Raw genomic sequence first — 24,787 nt, 5'->3', positions numbered from 1 at the left:
GGAGAGCTGCGTGGGGCTTAGTTGTTAGCTAGGGTGAAACCATGATAATCACCCAAACGGTCCCCTGCCTTCAGCTGAGTCTATCCCACCACTTACACCACTTGAGAAATCCATTTCCTATTGTGTTTTTTACCTTTAAAAGGAAAAACCCCACCACCCTCTCACTCAGCACAGCTCGATTTAACAGATGTTTGCTCACTTACAACAACGTCCTGCTTACAAGACGGGGTAACTCGTCTGGTTCTTGAACAAAAGCTGCTATATTACCTCGATGCAAACCCCTGACTAGTCTTGGGGAGGGGAAATATAAGGAGCAACAACAGGTGAGACCTGACAGAACAGACATAATGGCTCGTTCTGCAGAATGGGTCCGAAACCATTTATTGCCCCTCTCTCTCAGCAGAGAGGAAACTTCAGGAGTTATTCCTCTCACTTACTCTCTTAGTTCCTGTTTTTGTAGCAGGGGGTTGTATTTCTGCTGTTGGATGTTTGCCCTGTTTGCTGGTGCTGCGCAGGAGCTTTTCTTCTCTCTTTGCTTCATCCTATGCCTTTGCAGATCCCTGGTCCCATGTAAAGGGAAAGCATGATGACCTCCATGGAGAGATCTCAAAATGCTACAGGAAGGATGTGATGTGCATTAAGTAAGAAGGCACTGATGCAGCAAAAGATGGATTTGAAGTCACCCCAAGGCTGAGCACCTAAGTTACACAGCTTGTAGGGGCAGACTTTTTTAGCAGGGCCTGTTGTGATAGGACAAGAGATAATGGCTTTAACCTGCCCGAGGGGAGACTGAGCTGAGCTCTTAGGCAGAAGCTCTTCCCTGTGAGGGTGCTGAGGCGCTGGCACAGGGTGCCCAGAGAAGCTGTGGCTGCCCCATCCCTGGCAGTGTTCAAGGCCAGGTTGGACACAGGGGCTTGGAGCAAGCTGCTCTAGTGGAAGGTGTCCCTGCCCATGGCAGGGATTGGAGCTGGGTGAGCTTGAACATCCCCTCCAACCCAAACCTTATTCTCTGATCCTATGATCCTCACGTAGGAAGATGAGCAGACCTCCCATCTGCAATGTGAAGTGCCTGGCTCTAAATCACGAATTCCCTTTAACCCAAATCAGCTGCAGTGGAGTCTAAACTTAGCTATCAAATGCAGCATCAGCTGGTTTCCATGAGGCTCTGCACATGCAGTAGAGATGCTTTCAGCCCCTGCCACACTGATAAAGGAATTTTGGTGGCAGTGAATGGTCCCGCAGTGAGGACAAATGCTCCTGATACAGATTAGGAGTGAGGGGCTGGAAAAGCAGCAGCCAGTTCGGTATCAAGAGCGCTGCTCTGGTTAGTGTTACATGTCCATCTCGGGCTGAAAGTGCCTGCAAGCATCCAGGCTCCTCCAGGGAGGGATTTAACAGCTTCAGCTTTCAAGGCAGAGCCCAGAGGCTCTCTGGAGCATGAGCCCCAAGGGAGCAGAAGCACAGACTGGGGGGATAAGGCAGAGCATTAGTGCACAGCAACCTTGCAATGGCCTCTCTGGTGAAGTTATCATCATCTTTTTCACTGGCAAACCCAGAGCAGATGGATTAACCTGCTGTGTGTGTACTTTTGCTGTTAAGTTTTTCTCCCTGCTTACACTTGGAGATACACGTGCACATTTGCCCACCTCCTCTAGAAATAACTAAAGCACACAGAATGCATACGGCTTTTTCCATTTCTCTTTAAGTTGTTGGTAGATTCAGTGCCTTGGCTGCAGTCTCCAGAGATCTAAATCTTGGAGCCTGCTCTCCCTGCTGATCTCATTGCAGTATTTTCTGTTTAAGTTGTAGCTTGGTTTTGATTTTCCTCCTGTTTATCTGGGTGTTTTTAAAAGGTTCTGTGTGTCCTAAGTGCTTATCAGCAAAAATAACCTCCAAAAGACTTAATCACAGGGGTATGATCCTTGCACAGAAACTGAGGTCTAGATCAGGATGGAAACGGGCTGGGAAATCATTACCTCATGAGACACTTACTTGGCACTTGCTTTGCAGCCCAGCAGCCAGAGCTGAGACCCTGGTGCAGGCAGGAGAATGGCAGGATGTTTCTCCACTCCATGACCAAACTCCTGATGCTGGAGGGATGGGAAGTGCTTTTCTTCACCCATCAGCCATGCTTAGGACCTTGCTTCAGGATGAACAGGACTTTTTGTCCCCATCTTGCAGCACGCAGGAGACAAGGTGGGGGAAATCTCCCAGTGCATCCCCTTGACCATAGTGCTGATGTAGTGGGGAAGAGACAAACATGTCAAGACCAGGTTGGACAGGGCTTGGAGCAAGCTGCTCTAGTGCAAGGTGTCCCTGCCCGTGGCATGGGTTGGAACTGGATGAGCTTAAGGTGTTTTTTAATCCAAACCACTCTATGATTCTATGATTCTTGCTTCCATTGAGGCTTGATAAAGTTTCAGTGCACATAAGGACCCCAAATCCCTCTGTGTGCTTTTTCTACATGAAAATGCATTACCAAAACGAGTGCTCGGCTCCATTGTGTCCTCTGTATGCTCCAGTGGAAGCTGCAAAGCCAGCAGAAGTGTCACCAGGTGCCACAACTGGAAGCAGAGACCAGACCAATTCAGATGGGTGATAAGACATATTTCCCTTTTCACAAGAAGCATAAAGAACCCTTTGGGTGGCTTATCTAAAGATGTGCTGAGTCCTTTATTGTGTGAAGTCCCTAAATCAAGATCGAGTGCCTCTCTAAGAATAGATGTTAGCCAGATGGTGCTGTGATCCTTAGTAGGCATCTGATTATTGAATAGGTTGATGCAGCTAGGGGAAAAGATCAAACCAATCTGTAAATGTGGATTAGAAAAGGACTAAATCCCTTTCCTGTGGCACGGTTGTGGTCTTTCGGTAGAAATCACAAAGCTCTCTGTTGTTTTGGTGTTTTATTTAGAGGGATTTTGAGGATGAGGAAGAGGATTTGGAGGCACATTTCTACACCTTGCTTTCTCAAAATGATTTTTCTTTATCATTCTTGGAGCACAAAGAATTCCAAAGCAAGGACTTGTAATTGGGCTACCTGGGGTGTACAGTAACTGTTGAAGCACCTGAAAAATTGCACCATGAAGCAGGATAGAACCATAGAATCATAGAACAGTTGGGGTTGGAAAGGACCTTAAGATCATCCAGTTCCAACCCCCTGCCATGGGCAGGGACACCTCACACTAAACCATGGCACCCAAGGCTCTGTCCAACCTGGCCTTGAACACTGCCAGGGATGGAGCATTCACAACTTCCCTGGGCAACCCATTCCAGTGCCTCAGCACCCTCACAGTAAAGAACTTCTTCCTTATATCCGATCTAAATTTTGTCTGTTTCAGTCTGAACCCATCACCCCTTGTCCTACCCCTACAGTCCCTAACGAAGAGTCCCTCCCCAGCATCCTTACAGGCCCCCTTCAGATACTGGATAGCAACAGCTAAGATAGCATCAAAACCAGAACGTGCTCCAACTATGGCACAGACCAGGTTTTCTGAACAAAACCAATGAATGCACCACCCCTTCCACCAGAAAACCCCCTGAAATCTTGGCAGGACTTTCTAGGTGAATCTGGTACTGGAGGCAGAGCCAATCCTGCAGATGGCTCTTGGCAGCACTGAGCTGCAGTAACAGGCAGCTACAATGATGGCTTGCATGGTGCTGCCAGCAGTGGGACTGGGTGCCCGAGCCCTCTTCAGGGGGACTGGGATGTGTTTCTATGGTCACTGATCCCAGGAAGCACTGGGCAGCCTTGGAACAGTGGAGAAATAGAGGGGAAACTGGGGACACTGAGCATTGCACGTCTCTGTGATACAGATGGGATAGACTTCGTGGTACTCCATCCCTTCCAGAGCATCTCCTCCATACACAGGACCCATATGGTCAGATGTTGGCAAGTGGGACTCTCCAACACTGACATAAAGCAAGAGGCAGGTCCAGAGTCCCCACAAGCAGATAAGAGAGGTGCAAAGAGAAGATAAGAAACAGGCACCAAGAGACACCTATGTGTGGCAAACTGGGGATACTCCAAGGACAGGTTGGATGGGGCATCAAGGCCAGGTTAGACGGGGCTTGGAGCCATGGCAGTGGATTGGAACTGGATGAGCTTTAACATCCTTCCAACACAAACCATTCTATGATAGTTCCAGGTTTCCTGTGTTTTCCAGCCGTACCCCAAGATGCAACCAGCATTTTAAAGAACTTAAGAGGACAGTAATGAGCCACTTCATGAACATGAAGGGTTTGCACAGGAGCTCTCAGACCCTCCATGAGGGGCCTCAGCTGAGGCTCCTCAATCTCTGCCTTGTCACTGGGGTAGCCAAAATGTGTCCCCAGACACACAAATTCCCTGAGCCCTGTGTTGTGAGAGGCCACAAGAAGCCACCACAGGCAGCAGAAACCTGATTTCCTTTCAGGTTCACAGACCTACAATGCACATCACAATGATACAACCACTCAGTGAGCAGGGCTTAGCCGGGTGACTACCCCATGTGGGTAATGAACACATTTACAGCCCTGACCCCATGACTGCCTTAGAAACTTACTCAACTGCAGTTAATTCTTTACCAGGTCCAGTCATTAATGCTGTTATTTGTCTTTCCTGGAGTGTGTGAACTGAACTTCCTGACCTTGCATGGGATACAGGGATTTTAATAGGGAAATCTGCTTAATATTAGCACATTTTTCAAGCCCTGCACAGGCCTTGACAAGATTATTTTTAACAGATGACACACAGCTATTTGAAAAGAAGATGAATGGGGTTTTGGCTGCACAAACCAGAGCAGAAATATCTCATCTGGGGTGATGGGGGGAAGAAAAAGAAAGGGAAAGCTGCTTGGGAAAGGCAAACTGTAAAGTTAACTGACATACTGTCATTTAGACACCTCTGTCACTCATGTGCAAGTCCTAATCCTGGCATCAGGGGAGCCACGTGGAGGTCTGGGTTTGGTGAGTGAGCCAGGTCTTCTCTTGCAATGACCATCTTGTCTGGTGTCTGGGAGTCCATGGTACCTGGGATGAGGGCTCAGCTCTTGGCAAAGACATTACACAAAGACATTACTTCTGGGAGAAAAAACAAGGCACTTCTTTAAATGAAAATTGCAAATCAAAGCCCTAAAACCAGAGGTGCACTTGTGCAGAAGTCATCCAGATCGGGCTCTTTGCTGTCTCTGACACGCGTGGTGGAGCATCATGCAGAAATATCCAAGCATCAGCATTGTCTTGTCACTGTTTGTGCCAAACCTGGGTCAGACAATGACACGTGATGCTCCCTAGCTCTCAGGCTTGGCATCACACCACATGGACCTGAGTTTTCTGCAACCATGGCCCAGGCAAGCCTTGACCCACAAAAGCAACAAAGGGCTCATGCCTAAATAAGAATGAACAGTAAGAAGAAATAATGCTTTCTGCACAGTTTGCAGTTTGCATAGACAGCGGGAGCAGCTGGCTGGGTACATAGCAGTCATGAACTGCAGATACCAGCTGAGAATCTGACCCTGTTGGAGTAAAACCAAGGTAAAACAAAGAGATATTGGCAAAGCCACTTAATGTTCACAAGCTGAAGGATGGGTTTTGTGAAAGTTTCACACCAAGAAACCAGCCTGAGGCATAGGAAATGTCAAGATGAATGGCAAAGTCACACACAGCTTAAAAGAGGTTTGTAATGGAAAGGCAGAACAAACTACACGCTGTGTGTTACGCTCCATTGCCAAGGAACAGTCTGAGAGACCTCTGAATTTGGGTTCAAGTGCTCCAGGGCTATGGGGAGCTGTAATATAAAGAAGGGCAGCAGTCTGACTCCTCATCTCGTAGCATTGCATGTGTGATAGATGGAGCGGTGCTAAGAGGGAAAAGATGATGGATCTTCCCAGCCTACCCAGTAAATCCACTCTTACACTTAACCAGCATCTTTTCAGAGACGTGCAAATTCCTTGAGGCCCCAAAGCTGGGCTAAGACTCCTGCAAGGGAAAGCGCTTTCTCATTTCCTTGCGTTGCCCCTATCTCGGCCCACCTTCCTTCCAGATGAGATTTAAACCAGAGCCACAAAGCTCTGTGAAGCTACCAACATGGTCAGTGCAAGACCTACAAGGAGAGCTTGAGGAAGGTGGGCTTCTTCAAGGGGGATCTAAAAGCAGCCTCCAGCTGCTTGAGGGATAATTCTAAAGGTCACGGAATCCCACACTGGTTTGGGTTGGAAGGGACCTTAAAGCTCATCCAGTTCCAATCCCCTGCCACGGGCAGGGACCCCTTGCACTAGAGCAGCTTGCTCCGAGCCCCTGTGTCCAACTGCCAGGGATGGGGCAGCCACAGCTTCCCTGGGCACCCTGTGCCAGTGTCTTACCACTCTCACATCAAAGAATTTCTTTCTTATATCCAACCTAAATTGCCTCTGTTTAAGTTTAAACCCATCACCCCTTGTCCTATCACTCCAGTCCCTGATGTAGAGTCCGTCTCCACCACCCTTGTAGGCCCCCTTCAGATACTGGAAGGATGCTACAGGGTCTCCACACAGCTTCTCTTCTCCAGGCTGATAAAGATGAGTAAAGCCAAATCATTTTCCATAGTGGCAAATACAACAGGCAATAGATTTCTTTGTTGCTTTCATAGTTGTATGGATGAGAAACCTCCAAGGTTCCCTTTCTACCAGCACTTCTTGGACTGCATGAATAATACTGGTCTGATTTTGTTTTGTTTTGAAAGTTAAGTGGGCTTTTATTGAACATGTCTGAGTATAACCCTGTCAAATTGGAAGTGGTTTCTCAGCAGACCTGATTTATCTCTGTTCTCCCTGCTATTTATTTCCTTGATTGATTTGATTAAAGTGCTTTCACTGCTAATTGCCAGCATTTACTGATACCTCAGTTCTACAGAGGTAAATTACCACTGATTAATGGTAAATGCCGTAATAGTAAATGCAGTGCAATCATCTGAGCATGCGCCTAGCTAAGAGAGAAGGGAGGCACTGCTCTATCCTTGAGAACCAAAAGCAAGGGGGTTATGATCTGGCAGGGTATTTTCAGGTGGAGGAGGTCTGTCACCCAAATGGTAATCTATAGGCATTCAGATTCAGGAGGATCCAAGTGATGAAAGATCTTTCTAAGTCCCATGGATTGCATTCCTCGTGGTAGAGAGGAGGTGAGATGGTCTGAGATGTCTCTGTCCCAGACTGCAATAGCAGTATATCAGGACAGTGCTTTTGGCTGTGTGACTTTCACCCAACAAAAACATGACCACCACAAGTCAAGGACCAGCCAAAAATGCCTTTAGTTGGGCACTGACCATCTGGGACATAAAACAGGATGATTAATAGGACTTCACCCACAGGACATGGTGAAGGGATGGTCTGTGAGGCCCTGAGATACCACAGAGGTGCCATTTCTCCTAGTAGCTGATTCTTACACAACATCCCAGGTGAAGCTCCCATCACAGCTTGAAAATGGTGCTTTGCAAATGTCTGGCACAGGACCTCATGCTGCAACAGCAGATGAAAGAGCTGAGTTTCTTTCTGTTATTACCCCCTCAAGCCAGCCACTATAAATTATTCCAGTGGAGTGATTTGGTTTTCCTGTAGCTTCCCCACAGCTGTTCAGCTTGGCTGATGGGCCCAACCTCTCCTGTGATGTTTGGTCAGGTTTCCACCCAGATGGCAAACCTCTTCTCTTTGGAAACCTGTGAAAACGAGAAGAAATGAGGTTGCTTTTTGTTCTCCACTTCTTTTGTGCTTCTTAATGTGCAAAAAAGCCATGCCTGGGGCAAAGACCTGTTGCAAAACCTCTGGTGGGCAGGAGGCAAAGAAAATGAGATGGAAATTGCAGACTGAATGAAATAGAAGTGGAATGATATTCCAAATTTTCCTGAAAGTGTTATCAAACTCTTTCAATTTCAAGCTTGGCGTTATACCTTTGACAGGCAAATTTGGATATTACACTGAGGTGCAGAAGAATCACTATAAATCATTGCCCATCCCATCCCACCGTGGGCAGCCAGGTCAAACACCTAACCTTTTCCTCTTCTTCCTCTCAGCTGCTCCTTATATTCCATTGCATCCCTGCCAATCATGCAGAAATGATGAATTTGAAGCAGCAGGCTCATAAATTCTGAGGCTGGCTTAGAAATCATGAATGGACTCTGTGTTCTTTTCCTTTGACTCCCTGGTTTTGGCACACTTAGGCACAAGGGACAGAGAAATGGAAGCCCAGATGCTCAGCTCCTGGAACTGGAGCTTGAAGAAAAAGTCATAAACATCTTGACCTGCACAATGAAGTCATAAGAGTTGGCAACTTTCTGGACTTCATGCTTCAAAAGTCCTGGTTCTTCTCTCATTAACTTACATTATCTAGTTTGGCTTCATTGGAAGGGAAAGAGAGGAAAGGAAGGTCCTTTCCCCCACCATAAGCATCCTTCTTGCTGTGCTCCTTGACAGTTTTGATGGTGGCTGCTTCTTCTACCTTGCTTTGGGATGCTGGAGGGCTCTGGATCAGTGTTGTTTAGAAGATAGTGGATCAATTGACAAAGCTCACCTGTTCAGGTGTGATGGGTGATACTGGACTAAAGCACCCAAATTGCTCTTGCTCCTCCAGGTCTCTTGATACTTTGCACCTTTCTGTGGCAGGTTGTTGTCCCTAGTTTGGAAGAAGAATGGATACCACTGGGCTCTGAGCTGAATTACATCATCTGGGATAACTAAAACAATACTCCAAAAAGCACTCGTCATGTTCCCATGATAGAGCAGGGTGAGATTTACATTAGATGACGAGATGGCTCTGCAATGCCAAAGGCCCAGAGCCACTCAGTATTAACTCGCCTTTGCTTCCATGAGTGCATTTGGCTTCAGTGGAAATCAAGAGCTGAAATGCCTTCCTGGAGGTGGGCCAAGACTGCTATTTCTTCACGATCCCCTCTTGCTTGTCCCTGTAGAACTATAGGATTGCCGGGGGGCGAAGGGGGAGACAACGCATTTTCTTGTCACTGATGAAAAAGGAAATTGTTTTAACTGGGCACAGAGAAAAAGAAAACTCTTTTCTCCCTGTGGTAGCAATAAAATGTTCTCAGGCATTTCCTCATTGATACTGCAGCATCAAGCAAGCATCAGTGGGGCTCCGCGGGTTCATAACCCAACAGCATTTGGCGTCACGCAGGTTCTGTGGATCTCTTCCAGGTTTTTGCTACCACAAAGAGTCAGATTCCCGACCCAGCTTCAAGGGATGGTGATTAAGGGAAGTATTTCCTAAAAGAGAATATATATTTTACACCTTTTTTGCTATAACTTAGCAGATCAACTAATTCCCCCACCCAGTTCTTGTGCATCACTGTTCATACATGCCTCGTACCAGCTGGTACATAAGTAGCTGATCAATGTACATTCTCGTTACTTGAACTAATGTTTCTTTATGCAATGAGGGTCCCTAATATGTTGCATGTGGTTTCCATTTGGGGCTTTTTGGGATCTTTTCCAGGAAGTTTCAGGTCATTACCTCAAACCTTCCTCAGCTGAAAACGGATTGAGGTAATAACCCACAATATCCTGGAGGAGGGTGGAAAATAACAAAGAAAGGAAAAGAGAGAAAGAAAAATTCCTATAATGCATTGAAGACAAGAGAATGAAAATTGCATGCAGGATAGATAGAAGGAATGTGGCCTTTGGCCCTCCAGCAAAGGTGTCATAAAATGCTGGATTGAAGCAATATGTCAAAACGCAAGATCTTGGGCAAGCAAAACAAACTGCACAAACCCCAAACCACTGGGACCACCGCAAAGTGGTCGGCCTGATCCCCAGCCCCTGCTCGTCTTTCACCTACCAGAGCTGAACGTTAATTAGTTAAGAGGTTTCCTTGGAATTCATTGGAATAATGACTGGATTCTTTTAAGATGAAAGAGAAGCAGAATGCGCCGTGTGCTAAGAAACCGCTTGAAAAGCTTCTGGTGTGATGAGGCTGGCTCAGAAAGATCACAACGAATCACTAGCACAGGAAGGCCAGTTTGAAGTTTAACTTATCTGAGTTCATTCTCCATCACAGCTGACACTATACCTCACTCTATTCACTCCTTTTTCCTCTCTCCATCTGGAAATTGCCTTGACTACAGGAAGTACCATTTACATCCACTTTGTGTTTTCTGGTTGGGAGCCAGGTATCTACCGACTAAGCTAACTGACCCCAGGCTTGGGCCACAATTGTTCAGCACCTACAGACCTTTCTGAGGAGGGGAAATACTGCCTTGCATGGCCTTGGAGGGGGGGTGTGTGTTTTTATAGCCCCAACACAAGCAAATGACTTTAAAATTGTGCTTTTCCAAAGGACTGAATGCTAAATGATCTTCCTGTTTTCCCCTGGGGTTAGGGGTGCTCAGAGATTTTGATGACCAACAGTGGGTGCAATGGGTATTTTGTGAAGCTTTAACTCAAAAACTGTCTGCAAAGCTCTTTCAGGTTGGATCTGAACTGATCTATTCAAAATGGTAGAGAATGAAGCCTCCCTGCATGGAAAACTATTGGTGGCACTGTGGGTGGAAAAGACTGCATCGAAGCAGCTTTGGAAGTGGCTGAAACTACTGATTCTGCCAAAGGATGGATGGAGCTGTCCTCCTTTGTTTCCTTGTTTTCGTGTTGCTAGCCTGATGGAGTGAAAATGATTCCTTTTACTTGAAAGGATGGGGTTAGCTGGATGGATGTTGAGGGACATGACAGGAGTTCTTAAATCCCCCTCAATTCATCTACAGCTGGTGTCCTCCAAGCGTTCATTAAAGCATTAAAGCAACACCATGTCAACAGGTAGAGGTGAGGATTGATTTTTACCCTGCAAATCTCATATTTCCAAAGCATCAAGCTGGCTCTGGGTATCTACATCAGAAGCCTTTCTGGAGACCTTGTTTTCAGTAGGTATTGAATAACCCATGTTAGAAGCAGGTCCCTCATTGCCTGCCCCCTCCACCAGTCAAAATTCAGTTTGAAGCCCTTTTTCTCTGTTTTTGTAAAGCAAATATCACATAACAGCCAAGCACTGCTCTTTCATCTGCGGCTCTGAAGTGATGGGAAGTGAGGGACTGAACTTGAAAGCACTGGGGATCTACACACTGCTAAATGTTTGAAAAGATGCCTCTCCCTTCTCCACTCCGAGTCCAAACCATCTTTACAGCTAATATATTTTCTTAACATCCACAAGTAGCTGCTATAGCATTCCTGTGCATCAAGGACCAATATCTTGGAGCTTTCTGAGACCTGAGACAAAAGACAATGTTTTGTATCCAAGGACAGCACACATTTCCTTTCTCTTCTTGTTCCTCCTGTATTTTAAGGTGCTTGTGTGTGTCATCACCTGCCAGTACTGTCCAGCACAGCCATCCAAAAAGCCATGAGCCCACCCTAGGAAGTAATGAAATCAACACGAGATTCAGGAGGTGCGTCTGGGACAAGACACATCTTGCTTTTGCTTTGTCTTCTGGTTTCTACGGAGCATCAACTGACTCCAGAATGATTTTGTACCTCTGGCATTTGGACTGCTTAGACATCCATTTCCATTTGTGATGAGTGATTCCTACAACCGGTTGCATTGATGATGCCTCCAGGAGATCTCCTATTGACAGAGAATCTTTTAAATCACTCCTTGCTTCTCATTTAAGTCTCATTTCTCCAGAAATTAAGCTCTTTATTCTCTTTAAATGCAAGATTGTATTTCAGGACATCTCTCCACTTGCTCATCATGGGCTTTAGGAATACTCCAGAATAGCATTGAATCCACACATAAAAACATACTGAGAACAGCTAAAATCATTTTCCAGATTGAGCACTGTGCTTGGTAGATTTGAAAAGAAAAAGAATATTTGGAGGGTGTGGGATATTCTATATTTTGGACCAAAAGGAGAAGGTTTCTCTGTTGTGTGATGCATGCTCTTAGAAATTAAAAAAAGAAGCCTCTATCTGGTTCTGGATCCTTTCAGCAATTGTAATCAAATCCACATGCTTTTGACTACAATCTGAATCCAGAAACATGCCAAAAAGCCTGCAGACAAACCAGTTTTTGATTAATAAACAGTTTTAGATCATAGTGTAACTCCAGGAGGGAATATTAGCTCATCTGACCTGTATATTGTAGGCTTTTTAATGGTACCCAGTTATCTGTATATTAAGCCCAGCAATTTGTGTTTGACTGCAGCTCATCCTCAGTAAAGAAACCTGTCTGTTTTCAAAGACACAAGACACATCTTCCACTTCCTTTGGTGTCTTTTTCCAGCACTAATTGCACTGACTTCCACACGTCCATGCTTTATAATCTGAATTTGTCATGCCTTGTCTATGAGACATGCTCACATTAGCTTTGCTCTTTCTCCACTGCATGAGAGCCCACTTCTGTTCTACTCTACAAGATGCCTTACATGGAAATCAAGTCACACTTCAGTTAGTCTCTTGATGGCTAAGCAGATTGAGTAGTTGAATTTCTCACTATATGATATTTCCATTTTATCTTGTTTTTTCAGCATCATAAATTCTCTGCTAACTCCAACCACCTCTAGAAGTTGGACATCTACACTACGTAAGTTTTCCAGCTCCTTTTTGGGTGATGGGTTCATCTCCAAATGGGATGATTTTTGTCTGTCTATGTTTAGTAGTGCAAGTCAACACATTTGCCTGCTATATGACTAAAGTCTGTTGGGATAAAACCTCACTCCTGAGGCTTGGAGAAATGCCCTGCAGGCCTGAAAAGAGCAGGTAATGAAGAAAATGCTTTGTAGTGAGAGGTTTAAACCTGGTCTGGTGATGATCCTACTTATTTGCTGTTCAATAAAGAAAAGCCTGCAAAGCTCAAACAAGTCATCTCCCCATTCTTGCTCACCAGCACCTTTCCTGTTCCTCAGATGGAAAGGAGCAAAGCTGAACCAGAGATATGAAACCTTTCTCTTCCAGTCTGAGTTACTTCAAAAGTGACTATCAGAATAATGCCCCCAGAAAGAGGAAATAATTTCTCCTCTCTTCCACTTCTTCACTCATCCTCTTTCTCCTCTGCACCCTTTTCCAATTTGCTTGACAGACAACAGATTTGACAGAAACGACCACAAAGGCTCACACTACCTTTGTTGAAAACCCCAGATCTTCAGACAACCAGAATCAGTCCTGAACCCGATATAATCAGAACTGCAAGCCCCAGAAGTGCCTCACTCTTGCCTAGGCAGACCTTTCCTCATGAACAAGGCAGCTTTGAGATGAGGTAATGTCTGAGGACCAGTTCTGTTGGGTTTGTGTAGTGAGGTTTTGGTAGCAAGTCATTACAAGGGTGGGTTCTGTGAGAAGCTGCTAGAAGCTTCCCCCATGTCCAATAGAGCCAATGTGAGATGGACCCACATCTGGCCAACGCCATCAGTGATGGCTGCAACGCCTATGGGAGAACATGTTTAGGAAGGGGAAAGAGTGGAGGACTGTATCCTGTGGGAATGACCCCACACTGGAGCAGAGGAAGACTGAGGAGTCCTCCCTTGAGGAGGAAGGAGAAGCAGAGATGTGTGATGAACTGACCACAAACCCCATTGCTATTGGGTGGGAGGAGGTGTAGAATTCAGGAGTGAAGCTGAGTCTGGGAAGAAGGGAGGGGTGGAGGAAAGTGTTTTAAGCTTTGGTTAAAAGCTTTACTTGTCATTGTCCTATTCTGATGTGATTGGCAATAAATGAAACTCATTTCCCCTAAATTCCCCAGTTTTCCATGATGGAAATTAGTGAATGATCTCTCCATGCCCTTTATTTTGACCCACAGGCCTTTCGTTGTCTCCTCTCTCCCCTGTCCGGTTGAAGAGGGGAGAGATAGAGTAGCTACTGTGGGCACTTGACATAAGCACAAAGTGGTCACTTCTTGACCAGGAGAGTCTTTGTGAAGAGAAGTATTGGAGCACCACAGCTCCCAGTGACCTTCTCCAGTCCTTATGGCCCAAACACTGTGTGCTGAGAGCTACCCAGTGGTTTTGGTGCATCCACAAAGGTCACCTGCTGACATCTAACAGCCTATATATAAGCAATGGGGAGATATGGGGCTTTCCAAACTCATGATCCTGACGAACATGCCTTCTGGGGTATCCCTAGTACATGACCCTGAAGGGGTATCATTCTTCAGTCCTTCCTTTGCAAACTCAGCCCTTTGTAAGGAGACCCCTGAAACCAGTTCAGGTTCCCCCTACACTGAGAGGACCTATCCATCTGCCTTCACTCATCTTAAAGCACTCTTAAGCAATGTGTTTCCCTTCGTGGTCTGTGTAACACAGTATTATTTCCTTCTTCATGTGTTTCTGCTCCTTCCCTGGTGTATCCCTTTATTTGTTTATTGAATTATCGTTTGAACTTGCTTCTGCTTCTTTTCAGAGACCTCCAAATTATTCTTCCTATGCTAATCTTCACCTTCCTTTCAGGCCCCACGTTGGCCTGTGCTGCCCTTTAAGCCTACTGAGGCTTAACAACGATGGATTGAAATTGCAAACTCTTCCAACTCTTCCTAGTTTTCTGCAGTAAAATTCTCCATGCATTTTAAGATCACAATCACAATTCCTTTGGGCGTTTTACGTTCCCTCCGAGTCAGCTGAGCAGAGGTCATGAACATTTAGTATTGCCTCTTCCAGTGTTTCATTCCTCCCATGCTTTGCTAATCCAGCAGAGTTGTGATCCTTTCTCTGAGATGGTCTGCCTTCAGATCATCCCTTTTGCTCTTATCTACAGCTTTAGACCAGACCTTGGCTATTACCCAAGTGGCACCACGCACAACTGCTTCTACGTCAACACACCCTTGCTAGCAATCAGCACCCTCTCTTGCTCTCCTCTGAGTTTAAATTGATTTAAGTCATTCAACTTTCAGTTTTCTCTTATACTTCCTGTCATCTGAGTGCCATTTTCTTTTATGACTACAGTCTCAGAGGAGACCAGAAATAGCCCATAAACCATCATTTTTGGCACTTTGGTACTTCCTTCGATCCAAGTCCCTGGCAAACAATATAATTCAAGCTTCAGCATGAATGTCCAGTCCACTTACATCAAATAGAGTTTGCTGCAACATGAACTAACTTTGTGCTGTGGATATTTCAATCCTATGTGCTGTGACAGGAGCTGGCAGAAGTTATCTGTATCATTTAATATTTATAACGCTGCATTGGCCTGAAGTTCCTGCTAGGACCCATCCATATGGATGTTTTGCAAACTTGAGCTGATGTGAAGCCTGCTGAACTCGGAGTCTTCCAGTGACATCCAATGCCAGTTCCATAGATGCTAAAAAGCACGATAACAGATCTGGGCAGGGGATGCACAGGTATAGGTGCCTTTTCTTTCACTGGTCCCTTTCATTTGCACAAGAGAACAAATATTTAGCTGGTAACATCCCATCTAACATTGTACTTTGCTCTCGAAGGTCACCAGCTTTACATCTTCATTCCGCTATGAACACTGCAGTACCAGCTTAGAGTAAGAGCTGCTGAATCTGGTAGCCTGATAAGGATGAGACTGCTGTAATTCCATGTCCCCATGGTCCCCACATCCAGCACTGCCACATATACACAGTACATACGAGTCTACCTACATAAACATTTCTGTCTTCCTCTGAGGAACTACAGCCCTGACAGTTGACCTTGGTAACATTGAAGTTACGGAGCAGAACATCTTGAGTGCCATCATGTGGCATGTACAAGGCAACCAGGTGATCAAGCCCAGTCACCATGAGTTTATGAAAGAAGGTCCTGCTTGACTAACCTGATCTTCTAGGACAAGGTGACCCACTTAGCGGATGAGGGAATGATGTTGTCTACCTGGGCTTCAGTAAAACCTATGGTCTGAGTGGTTTCACATAAGGACTATGGGTTTCATATCAGGACCATGAGTGTCGCAGCAGGAACATGGGCTCATCCTCCTCTTTATGGGAGTAACAAACAACATCAGGGTTGACCTGATGGTGGTCCTGCATTTCCTCCCCCTGTGATGGTTCATCTGCTTCTCTGAGCCTGAAAAGATGAGCTTTTAATTGCACAGGCTAAGAGATGAATGTGACAGGCATTTTGGTCACTGTTGGACCATGTAGAAGTTCATGTATGTGAACAGAAGCAGGAAAACCTACCTATGGTCTAGTGTGATGTGTCCCTGCCTATGGCAGGGGGTTGGAACTGGATGACCTTAAGGTCCTTTCCAACCCAAACCATTCCATGACGCTATGTGGGGCAGTTTAAAACAACCAGGACTGCGAGGTGGCCCTGGGAAGCAAAGCTGTGGGTAGAGTTTGCAGCCAACAGTGCCCTCACCCTCCTGTCAGTGGTGCCAATCCCTATCGCATGTCTGGCAGCCGTAATCACACAAATGAGGTTTCTGCACATAAAACAAGCCAAGCCAGAGATCCCCTCTCTTGATAAAACCCCCAAACAAACAAAGCAACAAATCAAGGGAAAGAATTTTCTGGAACAGCAAAAAAGCAGGATCTCAGTTTTGTCCTGAAACTGAAATTTCCAGCCTTGGAAAAATCCAACAGAAACAGAAAAATTCCTTTAACCTTTGCAAAAATATGTTCCCTTTTGCCAGTAAAAGCCATTCCTTTGCAGCACCATTTGGATAATTTGCCTCTACATGTTGTTCATCTGTCACCTCATAGGCTTCAGATTTTGCTGTGTTTTCAGCGCTGGTCTGTATATACGGAAAGGAGTGGGGGGAGAAAAAGGAGGCACAGATTTTGGCAGGAATCCCTGCCTGGAATGAATATAAAACCTTGTTTTATTTAAGTGATCTGGTTGTGAGAGAGAGAGAGAGAAGGGAAACAAATAAAGATAGGTTTTTTTAAGAGCGAGTGTGAAAGAAATTCCCCAGAGAGACAAATAAAGGACTTTTTTATTGCTAATAACACATGTTCTGGCTGGAGCTTTGCACGTTGTTAACCCACCTTGAAACCGGTGGGTTTAGGTGTTGGTTTGGGTTTGGTTTGGTGGGGTTTTGCTTGAAATCTCTCTCCTGGCTTTGAATTGTTGCAGCAAGGAGGGAAAGATAATCAAAACCCCCAAAACCCAATGCACACCCCCCAAAACCCCATGTCCCTTCTTGCTGCTTGTTTGGATGAGGGGGTGATTTCATTCTGTCCCCTTGTTACATTACTACATCTCCCAGCTGGACTGGGGGGGCCTTATGTCAGCTTGTGCATGTGTATTTGGGATGTGGTGGGATGGGATGGGATGGAATGGGATGGGATGGGATGGGATGGGATGGGATGGGATGGGATGGGATGGGATGGGATGGGATGGATGAATGAATGGTTTCAGCAGCTGTCATCTTGGTGGTTACCATTTGCTTGACCTGGGTGGATTTAATCACATAGAGCAAAGCAAAATGGGCTTTTATGAAAGAGGGAAATAAAATTGCAAAGGAAATAAAAAGGAAAGGTCAAATAGATTCTGGCATTAACTCCGCTCCCTGTTTGCATTTACCAACACATAGCACATAACGCATCAGTTTGAGACAGGGATGTACATAAACCTATATTTGAGCATGCCCTTGACCAAGGAAGAACCATAGCGCATGGCTAAATGCTTTCTCAACATGGCCCAAATGCTCATGACCTATTTTGAGCGCAGCATTGTGGGATGTGATCATGGAAGTGCGGTCAGCTGAGAGCCCTCAGATGCAGACCAAATGGATTTCCAATATTAGACAAAGAAAGAAATTAAAGCTCTGCCTCCCTTCTTGTGGTAGGATCTTCAGCATCATGGTTCTGGGAAGTGATTCGTTGTGCAGATGGGAGTCAAATGGTAAAAAAGAAGTTTCCTGTATTAGTGTTCTCCACTTTCGAAACTGCAGTCTTTGAACAGGACGTTACCAGTCCCTTCCCACAATGGACATAAGGTCTTCACCCAAAGCTGTCCTCACAAAGCACCTCTGCACCTCCTAGAGCACAGCCAGGCTCTACCTCTGGCATTGACTCCCATCTTCCTCCCTCCATGCCTATGTCCTCTTCGGATGGCATCCTTCTCACCCATGGTGATCCCAGGTTTCAAACCCTGCTCTCAGCCCACTCTGCCATCCGCTGACAATCTACTTGTTGAACATACAGGTGCCCCTATACAATCTATAAGGTTCCATAATGGGACCTGCTTTCACCCATAGAATTATAGAATAGTTTGGGTTGGAAAGGACTTGAAGATCATCCAGTTCCAATCCCCCTGCCATGGCCAGGGACACCCCACACTAAACCATGGCACCCAAGGCTCTGTCCAACCTGGCCTTGAACGCCGCCAGGGATGGAGCATTCACAACCTCCCTGGGCAACCCATTCCAGTGCCTCAGCACCCTCACAGTAAAGAACTCCTTCCTTAGATCCAATCTAAACTTTCCCTGTTTCAGTTTTAACCCATTACCCCTTGTCCTATCACTACAGTCCATCCTGGAAGCAACTCCTACCTTCTGTTTTCCCAGGAATGAGCACCTCAAGTGTCACCCAGAAGGACGTGTGCCCCTGTTTGGACAAGTGGATGCTATTGCCTTTGCCCATTTACCCAAAAACTCCCACAAGGTCAGTCCAAGGCGAGCCATGCAGCTGATGGACTCCAGGAGCCATATTCATTGCTCAGAGCAGGAAGGTTGAGATCAATACGCAGGAGTTTCAGTGCTTTTCTAACCCATACTCCTTCCCCCTAAACCTGTTTGAGCTCTACCCTATACTACTTCACATCCTTCAATCCCGCTTTTCCCAGCTCCACAAGGATTTCCCTGAGCAGGAGCTGCCAAACCAGGACGGTGTCTCTGTGATGAAGTCAAACATCTGGGAGAGCACGAAGGGAAGAGGCTGCCAAATTCTCCCTCTTGTGATTTGAAGGAGACTTGGCCTTCTCCCTACCATAACCCAGAGCTTTCTCTGGGTGGTGAAAGTAACAGCAGGCATTCAGACAGGGCCCTGTCCTCTTTTACCCCAAAGGTACCCCGAACACTCAACACTCTGCAGTCAGGTTGAGGTTGAAATCACAGAAAAGCTGAGCCCAGAGGTATCCAGTTCTTGTATAGACCACCAAAGACCTGGGCTACATGAAGAACAGTGACACTGATGTGCTGCCTTGCGGGTCCCCATCCAGACATGCTGTATCCCCCAGCCGTGGCCAAGAAGAAGACACTGTCCCACCATGTTTCCCAACCCACGTCCTGAGACATTTCTGTCTCACATAGAAACATAGAACCATAGAAAGGTTTGGGTTGGAAAGGACCTTAAGAACATCCAGTTCCAACCCCCTGCCATGGGCAGGGACACCTCACACTAAACCATGGCACCCAAGGCTCTGTCCAGCCTTTCCTTGAACACTGCCAGGGATGGAGCATTCACCACTTCTTTGGGCACCCTGTGCCAGCACCTCAGCACCATCAGGGAACAATTTCTTCCTTATATCCAACCTGAACTTCCCCTGTTTTAGTTTGAACCCATTCCCTCTTGTCCTATCGCTACATGCTGGACATGGAGTTACCAATGAGGTTTTAGGATATAGGAACACAAGGCAGAAAGGAATTTCTTCCCAAGAAGGAAAGGGAGAGGAACATGTCCATCAGCCTCTCAACTCAGCTCTCCATGCCACACAGCAGGAGACCAAAGAGGACATGGTGTAGCCTGTCTCCCACTTCACACAACCAGGTGTTCTAACATGGGAAAGCCACTCCTTCATGCCATTTTTGTGAGCAAAACCTTTCACCCTCCCATCAAACACCACCCCATAAAGGTACCAAGAGCTAGAAGCAGGCAGAGGGAGATTTTAACCCAACCCACCACCAAATAGCTCAGTCCTTAAACTGAAGAAGGGACTTTGGTTAATTGCATTGCCCCTCAGCCATTCATCTACAAGGGGATTTCTCACTTAACCTGGTGGCTTATTCTGGGGTCTGAGTGATTGTTTGTGGCATTTTGCCCATTGAGCTCATTGCAAATGGCTTTCTGGAGAGGCAAAAGTCAGGGAGAAAAATCATTCCTCTCCATTTCTCAGCAGGAAAAGCGAGATGATCAATGGACAAACCTCTGCAGTGTTCTGTCAGGCTGGCTGGGGGTCAGCAGCCCCAGAGGATGCAGCACAGCTACTGTCTTGCTATGCCTTCATTTTCTCCCTCCAGTCAACGGCAGACGAAACACAGGGCTTCTCAAGCTGACATCCAGCCAAAGGGCTGTTTCTTCCACTGCTGGAAAGGCTCTGACTACATCAAGAGCCATAGGTTAACCTTAGACATTGTTAAACACCTCAAAACCCTAATACATCAGGACCCAAGAGTCTTAAGATAATGGCCATCCATGTCTCAGGGTTAACCCTTCCATACTACTACGACTACTACTACTACTACTACTACTACTACTACTGCTACTACTACGACCACTGAATTGCACTCTGAGTTTATGGCAGCAAACCAAGTTACCTTTCATCTTTCTGAACTGTTCATGTCACTTTTCATCTGTCCCAGCTGCAAAATGAAGTGTGACAAATCAAGTCATGTGTTTTAAGCCACGAATGGGTGCTCAAGTAAAACAATACCTTCTCCATTGCCCTCATCCTGCATGAGACACCCCTATGGGAGCTCCTTCTCATCATGGCTTGCACCACTCAAGACAGGATTGCTTGTCTTTGCAGTCATGAGCTGCAGGTCATCACTGCCTGAACTAGAAGTTTCCCTTTTGGTCCATAAATGCAAGCCAAAAACGTAACTTACCCCTTTCTTAAGATCTCCTGTGTAACTCTTCACTGTGATCCCATGGGAGAGACAAGCATAACTGTCCTACATTCAGCTCTGGGGCCCCAAACAGAAGAAGGACGTGGAGCTGTTGGAGCGAGTCCAGAGGAGGCCATGGAGATGCTGCAAGGGCTGGAGCAGCTCTGCTCTGGAGCCAGGCTGAGAGAGCTGGGCTGGGGCAGCCTGGAGAAGAGAAGGCTCCTGAAGGGGAGACCTGAGAGCAGCTCCAGTGCCTGAAGGGGCTGCAGGAAAGCTGGAGAGGGGCTTGGGACAAGGACCTGTACGTACAGGCCAAGGGGAATGGCTTTAACCTGCCCGAGGGGAGACTGAGCTGAGCTCTTAGGCAGAAGCTCTTCCCTGTGAGGGTGCTGAGGCACTGGCACAGGGTGCCCAGAGAAGCTGTGGCTGCCCCATCCCTGGCAGTGTTCAAGGCCAGGTTGGACACAGGGGCTTGGAGCAAGCTGCTCTAGTGGAAGCTTCAAGGTCCCTTCCAGCCCAAACCAGTCTGGGATTCTGTGAAACTGATGCAGAAAAGGTAAAGAAAGCTAAACAAATCCTTGGAAATGCTCTGGGGTACTTAGTTCCTTTTATTTCATTACAAATGAAACCTGCTGGTTACTCAGCTCCTTTGAAGTTTAAGCTATGTCATTGGGGGGGTCCTACCTCTTAAGCTGCCATCTTTGAACATTCGTGCTTCATCGACACATCCACGGCTGAACAGGGAACTGTCAGAGCAATCAGGAGCTCCTGACTCCCACATCATGGTGTGCAGATCAGAGCATCCTGCATCCATTCTGCAGCCAAAGCAGCACCTCCTTCCCAGCTGTCCACCCTCTGCAAGGCAATGGGAATCACTTGTAAATCTGAGCCTTGCGTTTGGCCTGACACCCATTGAACCCATTGAGTGCTGACTCCAACACACACTCTTATGACTGGAAAGACAACTTTTCTAACCATCTCCAGTGAGGACACTGGTGAAAGTGAAACTCAATACAAAGCAGATGCTGCTCATACCCAAATCCCCCAGATGATATTATCTCATCTCACAGCCAGTAGCTTTTATTTGTTGGTGATGCTCCTGTGTTCTTTTCCTTTCCTTCCTTTTCCCTGTAGATCAATAACCATGTCTTATCCCTGTTTTCTCTTAGATAGAAGCCAGTTACCTGACTTCAGACACAAAATGTGTATTTCCATCCTCACCTTTTCCCTCTCTTCCTTCTTGCTTGCAGTTATCCTCCAGCAGTTTGGCTACTGCGTTTTCTGATCTCCTTATACCGTTGTGGCAATAATGATGCTCCTGTCCCTGCATCCACCATGATTAAAATACAGAAGTGAGTTTAGAAACTTAAATAGCAAATACATCGGGAACTTGGGGTGTTACATTAGTGACTTAATGTCTTGAAGGTGAATTTGGCGAGTTTTTGAAGGCTATTTACCTGTGCACTTGAACTTTGGCTTTCTTCCTCTCTTCATGTCTCCCAGGCATAGATATCACCTCATAAACATCTCACACCACAGCAAAGATTTCTTTTCATACAGCAAAACACCCGGAAGACACGTGTGACCTCACACCTCGCTTTCAGCAGGGATATTCATGCAATCAAGTTTTCATGCAGACCAAAGCAGGCATAAGGATAGCATTTAATGAAGAGCATCACATATACAACCTCTTAGACCATCTTGTTATCATGCCCAGCTAAATCACTGGGCTCTGGTCCCTTGGCAGTAGATGCTGAGATGCTGGGAATTTCCTAGTTGAAGTTGGGCAGCCAGGCATCCCATCACCTGGGTCTGCAGTGTTTCCAGTCATCTCAGACCTTGTGCTTTGCCTCACGCTTTCAAGCCTGATTTCAAAAGTTTTGGTACCATTCTTTGGCCCAAACCATCCTAATATAAAGAGGGAGGGAAATATCTTTTCTCTCCCCAAAGAGTGAGATCTTTGGGATTTTGGCCAGCAGCTCAGGGAGGGGATCCTGCCCCTCTGCTGCGCGAAGGGGAGAACCCCCCTGCAGCCCTGATCCAGCTCTGGGGCAGCAGCACAAGAGGGACGTGGAGCTGTTGGAGCGAGGCCAGAGGAGGCCATAGAGATGCTGCAAGGGCTGGAGCAGCTCTGCTCTGGAGCCAGGCTGAGAGAGCTGGGCTGGGGCAGCCTGGAGAAGAGAAGGCTCCTGAAGGGGAGACCTGAGAGCAGCTCCAGTGCCTAAAGGGGCTGCAGGAAAGCTGGAGAGGGGCTTGGGACAAGGGCCTGTAGGGACAGGACAAGGGGCTATGGGTTTAAACTTAAACAAGGGAGATTTAGATTGGATATTAGAAACCTGCTAGGTTTCTAAAGGAGCTGGATGAGCTTCAAGGTCCCTTCCAACCCATACAGTTATATGATGCAGTGATTCTGTGATGTGTGCCACCTTTGGAAGCTCTGGAGTTCTGGTTAAAGCCCAGGGAGCACCCTAAACATGCAATCACTCTGGGGGGTACGGCATTGTGAACAAGAGGAGGTTCACTAGGACCAGTCCTGCACTTCAAAGAAGCACCCATCCAGACCAGTTCAAGATGCAGATGGGAAATGACTGTATTATGTGCAGAGCAGAGGATGCTCAGTGCCCATGGGCACTGCATTTTGCCAGCTTGCTTAGGTAGGGTCATGATAGACTCAGGTTAAAACCTGGGTTGAAAATCATTCCATCAGGAAGTCTTTAGTGAATAACAACTTGTAGGGAATGGAAGGAGCCATTTCCAGCTACAAGTTCATGCAGAGAAACTGAGACCCAAAATATCTCAGTGTGGGGAGAAGGGTGCATCACCTTTTATCGGTATTCACAGCTGATTAATTGATTGAATGCTGAGGATATCCCACTTGACTTTGAACTTTTCTTTGTCTTATCTACGCATCCAGTGCCTGCCAAAGGGGCATTTTTGTCTAACAGGGTTGCTGCTATGGGGGTCACATCTTACAAGCGATGGCCAGAGGTGTTGATTGAAGAGACACAGCACGAGGTCCATGCCAGGAGGTTATCATCTGCTGCTGACACTGCCCCTGCAAGGCTTGTGCTCAAACCTTCCCCATCACCCACCAGACCTCTGCACTTCCCAGAATTACTGATGACTTCCCATATTTGCAATTGATTTGCCAACAATTTGCTCTTGCTCCAAACAAGCACAAACGAAAGGAGGAACCAAAGTTCAGCCTGGATAGGCCATAAACCTGCTTCCACCAAAGGCAAACCTGTCCCACAGGAATACCATTGTCCAGAGGAGGATGACTGATGAAAACTGAAATCTCCCTGGAGAACCCCTCCAAGTTTCTTTTTTATGCCCTTATCTTGGAATTAAAGGTGCTGTCTCACCCTGCGCTTGGTCTCCCATAGATGAGCCTTTCTTCCAGACCCACGTTAAGCTGCTCTTGGAGAATCCATCCCAGTGTTTCCTATATGCCCCTCCTTTCTCAGGCTGTAACACAGAAAAGGTGTGTGTGTGTGTGGAGGTTTCCCATCAAAATATCCTCTGTCAAATGCACTTCACATGTAACGCTGCTGACACAAATCAGGGCTGGAGGAATGTCATTGAAGTCAATCCTTTTGTTTGGAAGGGGAAATCCAATAAATTCTCTGGCAGCTGGGTTTGGCCTTCAAGGATAGGGTGTTTTTTTCTATCTTTGCTTGTAATATCAGGCATTCTTCCAGCCCCATTCATGTCTAATGGCAATTTCTTCCTTTTACACCTTTTTCTGCCCCTTTCATGTTTTCTTTTGGAGGCAAACACTAGCAAACAAACAACAAAAAAAAGCTCCACAAAAAATCCTTTGGAACGTAATTGATGGACCCAAATGATTTAATTTGGCCTGGAAGCCACACTGAACAAACAAGTTCAAAAGACACCAGCTAAATCGGCGTTGACCCTTATAAATAGCTTAGCTGGAACAAAGCAAGGTTGGCAGAGACAGGCTCCTTGATGTTAGCCCCGGGTCTGTCCCACCCGATGCCGTGTTATTTTGCTTTCAAACAACATGTGAACAGACCACACAAGCGCCAGGAGAGCCGGAGGGTGGCAGGGGATTAACTGCAAGCAACCAGCCGGGGCCACTGATTTACACTCAGCAGCCTGAGCTG

The 24,787-nt window shown here is 46.4% G+C and overlaps 1 long non-coding RNA gene across 2 annotated transcripts in view; it reads left to right on the top strand.

Moving 5' to 3' along the window:
* LOC130598786 (uncharacterized) overlaps window positions 1-23,844 on the top strand; it is a 39,295-nt gene extending 15,451 nt beyond the window's left edge. For both annotated transcript variants that reach the window (XR_008972076.1, XR_008972075.1), the window contains exons 2-3: window positions 21,911-22,012; window positions 23,575-23,844. This is a non-coding gene — a long non-coding RNA (uncharacterized LOC130598786). The remainder of the gene's footprint in view (window positions 1-21,910; window positions 22,013-23,574) is intronic.
* Window positions 23,845-24,787: the final 943 nt, after the last annotated feature.

This window comes from Pezoporus wallicus, unplaced genomic scaffold (genome assembly GCF_028554395.1).
Source record: "Pezoporus wallicus isolate ANWC-B61680 ecotype Strahan unplaced genomic scaffold, APGP_CSIRO_Pwel_v1 contig_7461, whole genome shotgun sequence".
NCBI classification, from domain to species: Eukaryota; Metazoa; Chordata; class Aves; order Psittaciformes; family Psittacidae; genus Pezoporus; species Pezoporus wallicus.
This window is presented reverse-complemented; position numbering and strand designations above follow the sequence as displayed.